At 34.7% G+C, this 7,333-nt stretch overlaps 1 non-coding gene across 1 annotated transcript; it reads left to right on the top strand.

The window, feature by feature from the left end:
* The first annotated feature begins 2,353 nt into the window (after positions 1-2,353).
* LOC119538880 lies at positions 2,354-2,455 on the top strand. The gene has a single exon (XR_005217669.1). It is a non-coding gene; the product is annotated as a U6 spliceosomal RNA (small nuclear RNA).
* Positions 2,456-7,333: the final 4,878 nt, after the last annotated feature.

Below are 7,333 nucleotides of genomic sequence, written 5' to 3'. Positions count from 1 at the left end.
GCCATCCTCCAGTGAAGGTACCCAATTACTGATGTGTTACTTTGGATACTTTATGGCCTTAAGACTGTAACTGTATAGCCAAATAAACCCCCTTTTTATAAAAGCCAATCCATGTCTGGTGTTTTGCATGCCGCAGCATTAGCAAACTAAGACATATCCTAACACCACAATCCTCAAAACAAACACCCCAATATAGCAAATGCCAAAATAACACCATGGGTGCCATCATTCTGCAGCAGGTGTATAAAGAGGTGTTCTAAAATAAATACATCTTAAAGAAGTAATTGGTTTTTGCATTTCTTTCTAAGTTGACAAATATTTCTGTAGTGTCTGGAAGGAAAATAGAGAACAAATCTTGAAGAAATTCACCAGGAAGTTTATCTTACTTTTGTCCAGCATTTCACCTTCAGAAAATCAGAAGTGGAAAGGGAGTAGCAAACTACAAATGGGGTGAGTTGGAGTAGTTCAAACATTCGGCACCTAAAGCAATGGCTCAAATACTGTTGATGCACAGCAAAAGTTTTTAGTGAAATAATTGGTCTTAATAACCAGCTACCAGTTTGTACTAAAGAGAGAAGTCTGGACTCAATGTTTGCTTTAGCTAAGAATACCTCAGAAAGGAGGGCAGAAAAATTCATCTGTGTTTCTGCAGAAACCACTGATAATTAGATCATTCCCACCCAAGTTGAATAAATTGTAGGTCTATTTTGCCTCTCCCCTTTAGCCTCTGGGGCAAAATCACCATGTTTTTGCAAAAGTTACTTCTTCAACTTAGAGTTGCCTTTCCTGGCAGTTATGGACTCGAACTGGCACAATCACTGAAATGTGTCTAGGATCAACTTAAAAAACACATTTTAAACATGGCTTCTAGATGCCCAAGCTAGTTGGGAAATTTCTGTAATTAAATCAAACAATATTTGTTTGCATCTCTCTTTGGGCACTATTAACTATGATGTTTATCAGAGAAAATCAACCTAAAAACTGACTATAATATTTTGATGACTTGGAATGTTGCTTAAAACCATAATAACAGAATTTACATTCTGTTAATTTTTTTTCAACGTATTATGCTTAATTTGGGGGGGACCAAATTCATACTTTTAAAACTTGATAATGGTTAAAACTCATTTCTCTAATGACCTGTAAAGGAGATGTGGCTTCATTTAAATAAATCTGCTTTATTTTGTTGAGCTTGTTGCCTTTTGGGATAATTTTCCTTATCAAAGTCACCTGTACTCACATCTAAATAAATGTAGCCCTTTAATTTGGATCCTTGTGGTATGCACATTTGCTAATTCCTTACTGCCATTCTGTTGCCATCCATCAGAAATTTCTTCTACAATATTCTTCACTGAGATTGTATCTCTCAAGGATGTACACCCTATTTGGGACCATACACTCTGTGTATCTGAGGATCATTCCTTATCCCTGCTTTGCTCTTTAAACCAAAGTCTAAATTTCTGTGAAGTAAAAAGTCCTTCTGGCAGCACAAGCCTCATGCCAGGACCTCCACACTGGTTTGCAGATTCCTTTTCAATATGCAGTTGATAAGCATTTTCCCCACCAGATTGTGAACTTGGTACTAATTGAGAGTCATCTTTGCTACATTTTATCTTACATTTCCAGAAGTTTTGCAGTCCAGGTTTTCTCACGACCTTACATTACTCAGCATGTGACAGAAGGTTGAATGAATTTTCAAAAGTAATTCTGCCCATTTTTATTCTCATTTGTTTTGAATACCTCTCAACAATTAAACATTTGCACTACTGATTTATATTTAAAAAGAGAGTCTAGATTTTGAAAACAACAACCAAATAAGAATTCTGAAACACTATTTCTAAAAGCATTTCTGTTGGTATTAAATATTCTGCATCCAAAGCACTTTGAACAGCACAATACTCACTTAGTTGCAAAACTGCATCCACACCACCCAGATACACCTAATTCTGGATGATGCCATTTTTCCAGTTGTACTGGATAGGTTTAGGAACATCCTTTAAATGCTTAATTTCATATCTGCACAATTTCACAAATATTAGAATACAACACAATGAAGAAAGGAAAAACAAGAAAACACTTTGAAATATATCAATCCCCCCCCCCCTTTATTTTACTAAATGGCGCATTCTGAGACATAAAACAGACTCACAATTCACAGGACTTAGTTCTAATCTTAGCAGTATTACAAATTACAGGTCACAAGAAGCTTAAGTTAATTTACAAAAATTTGATAACATAATTGTAATGAGAGTTTCTTAAAATAAGACTAGCTACTGTAATAAATAAACCCCACATCTCAATGTGTATTATCACAATACTTGTTCCCAATTACATCAAATCCAATGGAGGTTTCTTGCTTCAGCAGCAGAAATAGTAAATTGGAATGATATGGAGAAAGTTAGCATGGCCCCTGCACAAGGATGGCACACACATTCTGAAACAGTTCATAATTTTTAGCAGCATTGTTCAGAACTGCCCAAGATGGAAGCAACTCAAGTGTCCATTAGCCAATGATTAGATATACAAACTCTGCTATATATACACACGATGGAATATAATTTGGTTGTTAGAAGGAATGAAGTCCTGATGCATGTGACAACATGGATGGATCTTGCATGACACAGAAGAAAAAATACTGTATTATCTCACTGATACAAGCTAATTATATTAAGCAAAACTCATAGAATTAGAATCTAGAATATAAATTACTGGGGGATTTAAAGGGGATAGAAATTGGTGAGCTGACGTAATTTGTGCAGAGTTTCTATTTAGGTTGAATTTAAATGTTTGGAAATGGATAGTTGTTATGGTAGCATGTTATTGTAAGTGTAATTGACAGTGCTGAATTATGTTTGTGAATGAGATTAAAAGGGGAAGTTTTAGTAATTTAAGTTATTAGAAGGAAAATTTGAAGATAAAACATGATGTGTTTGATGCCTGCGGTTAATAGTACAGATATGAATTCTCTTTCATGAACTACAATAAATGTACAATGCTAGTAAAAGGTGTTATTACTAGTGTGCTATATGGGTAAAATAGACTTAGTGTGAACTACAGACTGCAGATAATGGTAATATTTTAATATTCTTTTTTTACTTTAGCATAGGCACCAAATAATGCAAAGCATCAACAATAGGGGGCTATGTTGGAGCACTGTATTTTTTACCTGACTTTTCTGCAAACCTACAACTTTTCTATTTTAAAGAAGGATGTTAAAAAACAAATGGAGGAAGGGCTTGATGACAGGAGACTCTGGTCTGTGGCACTCAGGAGACAAGACTGAATGAGAGAGCCACAGTAATACATGCAGCATTGCCACTTAGCAAGTATAAATGCAAGTTGCCTGGTTATTTTTGAATTTCAAGAAACAGTAAGTGATTTTTGACTATAAGTTTCACATGCAAAATTAGGCCACACGACCACTAAAAATTATTTGTAGTACATCTGAAATTCAAATTTAACTGAGTGTCCTATAAAGCAACTAGATAATCTAAAATAAGGCTTCCAAACCTTCTGTAGTGCAGTATTCACCCAACAGATAAGAAAAAGAGGAATTGAAAGTCTTTTAGAAATTGGTTCTCATTGGCTGGGGAGGGCAAGAAACTCATGTGACCTTTAAAGATATTTCAGGGAAAATTCCTCTTTAACTAAGGCTACTACTGTAAAGAACTTGGACCAGGATTAAGGTAGCAAATAGCTGAGAAAAAATATAAGTTGCTTAAATGGTATGCAATCATATTTGCACATTAATTGATGCAAGTATGGGTATGTGTTTAACATGGTAGGGAGACTGTGTTCATCTATGTTTCTTAAAACCACACATATTAGAAGTCAGTCTTCTCTGAAAACTTCATTTTGAAAATGAATCCATTACTAAACTGTAACTGCTTACTCAGCAATTTCAAATCAAAGAAAGAACAACAACAAAAAAAAACTGAAAAGCAATACCCCAACTCTGAATTGTTTGCCATAAAATTCCAAGTCAAAAAAGTGAAGTGAAACTTAAGAGTATTTTAATTTTGAAATGCTACAAAGGTTTCCCTTCTTTTCTTGGACTTTCCTAGACATCGCAGCCATGACAAATGGAAATGGTATTGAAGTAACTGAATTCTTTCTTATGGGATTTTGTGCCCAACACAGATTTCAGCATGTCCTCTTCCTTGTATTTCTACTGATCTGCATGACCTCCATCGTGGGTAATATTGGAATGCTTCTACTCATCAAAGCAGATTCCAGACTTCAAACACCCATGTACCTTTTCCTACAACATTTGGCATTTGTTGATATCTGTTATACCTCAGCAATCACTTCCAAAATGTTGCAAAATGTCATATCAGAAAATAAATCAATTTCATTCATGGGATGTGTAATGCAAGCACAGGTTTATGGGACATTTGGTAAAAATGACTGTTACCTCCTGGCTGTTATGGTGGTGGACCATTATGTAGCCATCTGTAAACCACTTCATTATTCCACAGTCATGTCTCATACAATATGCATCCTACTGGCAGCTGCTTCATATGTAATTGACTTAATAAAATCCACTGTAGACAGAATTTTAATGTTTTCACTGTCTTTTTGCAAGTCCCACACCATTAACACTTTTTTTTGTAATGTACCACTGATTCTTGCCATTTTGTGCTCTGACATTCACATCAATATCATTCTACTTGTCTTTGTGGGATTTAACTTGACATACACTATTATGGTTGTCATCTTCTCTTATATATACATCCCAGCTTCCATCCTAAAGGTGTGTTCTACTGCAGGGAGGAAAAAAGCCTTCTCCACATGTGGCTCCCACCTGACAGCTGTCACCATTTTTATGGAACTTTTTTTAACATGTACTTACAACCTCATTCTAATAATTCCCAGGAGAGTATGAAATTTGCCTCCATATTTTATGGAATTGTGATTCCCATGTTGAATCCCCTGATCTATAGCTTGAGAAATAAGGAAGTAAAAGAAGCTCTAAAAGTAATAGGGAAATAGTTCTTCCAGACTGCACCCTAATTATTAAAATTCAGCAACTCAAAACATTCAGTAGACATGAATTCATACAATTTAATTTTTCTGAAATTGAGGACAAGTTCTTCTCTTAGATCAGTAATTTTTCTCTGAAAGGAAAAGGTAACAAAATGGGAAAATACAGTAAACATCTCCTGGAACTAGTTTATCATAAAATAAGTTGAGAAACTTATCTGACACTCACTGTGAAAGAGAGCTTTATTAAGGCTATATAAATTTATAAAGCATATATAAATTTTTCAAAGTGTTTAACATATCAAATAAACTTCAAATATACTTAAAGAGTATAAGCATGCTTATTTGTATATAAATGACATTAACTATTATGAAATAGTATTAAAACATCATTATTTTCCTTTAACTACAATTTCCTTTAATCATCTACAATGAAGCTCTTTAAAATGCTCTTCAAATTTTACACAAACATAAATGTAAAATAAGATTATTGCTGAAAAAAGAATTTTATGACTCAGACAGTTTTCTACACAATATGCCCATGTTAACTACATTTCCTAACACTTGAAAACCCTGTTTTCTCTCATTAGTTACCCTCTTTAATCTGAATCTATCTCTTTCTCCTATAGGGAAAGGGATGTGATGAAACAATTTTTTTTCTTTCTCTAATAGAGATAGAGAATCTAGAATGCTGATGGATGTAAAATATTACACAGTGGTCATCCATTTATGAGATACATTCCAATCATTTTTGTTCAGGCAGTTTAAACTGCAGAAAATCATTGGGAACTCCAATGGAGGTCACAAGCCTTCTAAATGAGGAAGGAAAAATGTTAACAGAAAAACTTTGGCAAGCAGTTTGAAGGCAGGCACCAGAAACCCCACCTAAATATTATAGATGCCATGATAACTGGTTGAAAGAATAGTTTCTCATCATAGAAATATGAGGTGGACTAATGAACTACCAGAAAATGTACTTATAAGTAGCAATGCAAGGAGAATTGGGCAGAAGTAAAAGACATGTTTTTCAATATGATATCCATCATAAATTCTAAAAGAAGAGAAAAAAAAAACCTGAAGTCAAAGTACACTCTCCTCCAAAATGACTTTATTTTTAAAGGAAAGGACTTCACCCTCAAGATGTGTCCAAGTACTTTCAAATCCAAGAACCCCCAAACTCTTCTGGAGGATCATTAGAAAGGTAGAATGAAGATGGACTCAGGCCCTGTAAGTGAAAAGCTGTGTTCCATTCAAGAAAAACATTTTTGCATGTAAGAGTGCAAATATCCAATGTCAAACATGGGAATAGAGAGTCATATAGTGCATTCCATTCAATAACAACCAAAAGAAAATCCAAAGAAATGGGTTCTCCAACAAATAGAGAAAAGTAGCCACATCTACGAGGCTTATTTGAAGGTGGACTCAGTTGTGGTAGGTTCTGGCTTCAGATTCCTTAGCAATTGTTAGCCTTTATTAAAGAAGATATGTTCCTTTCTACTATTGTAAAATAGGATAGTCTGAAGTCGAAGAATTACACATTATTTCATGAATAATCAGTTATGCTTTTAGTCTATTTCGTTCAAGATGAAGGAAAGGAAACATAGGCCATGTGGAATTAAATCATTTCTTTATTCATTAATTTACTTAGGTTAGTTTGAAACATTTATTGATGGCCAACTGTAAGTTCACTGGTGACCTGTAATTGAAATACACACTTTTTCTTGCATGAGACTAAAGAAACTTCTGAGATTTGCTCCCAAAAAAACCTATTTCCCTAGAAAAGAGAGACTGTGATGTAGAACTCATTCCGATCATGAATAGCAGCCAGAAGTCTGAGACAACCAATGAGAAAGGTAGTTGGAGAGGAAGGCAGGGTGAAGGCTAAGAAATTATCCCTGATACAGAACCCCAATGCTCAACCATCAGTCGGGAACCCTCCTAAGAAGTAGTAACCATTTAAATCATTCTATGGTCTTTGGGGGGTAAATATTTTGAAATGTTCCTTTTAACTTCATTTCCACCCTTCTAATTGATGAAGTTAGAACATTCAGACACACATTTACAGATATCCTTGTGCCTATCATTATGGATGGAAATTGGATTTACTCATGGGAGATTTGGAAAGTAGAAGTGAGCCAAATACTGTCTTCTCTCTGATCAGCAAATCAGTAATGATATGAGTGATTAGATGTGGTTTTATAGCCAAACTGGGGATTCCAGGGTCTACTCATTGGATTTAGAAAATGAGAGGCAGATTCCTGAACTCTGAATCCCAGCACTTTTGATATGTTCCTGATGCCTATTCTTCCAAAAACTCCAAATATTTTTAGTTATAAAATTTTCTTTGTTA

This window comes from Choloepus didactylus, chromosome 6 (genome assembly GCF_015220235.1).
Source record: "Choloepus didactylus isolate mChoDid1 chromosome 6, mChoDid1.pri, whole genome shotgun sequence".
In the NCBI taxonomy this organism is placed as follows: Eukaryota; Metazoa; Chordata; class Mammalia; order Pilosa; family Megalonychidae; genus Choloepus; species Choloepus didactylus.
Note: the sequence above shows the minus strand (reverse complement) of the source record. Positions and strands in the feature narration are given on the sequence as shown.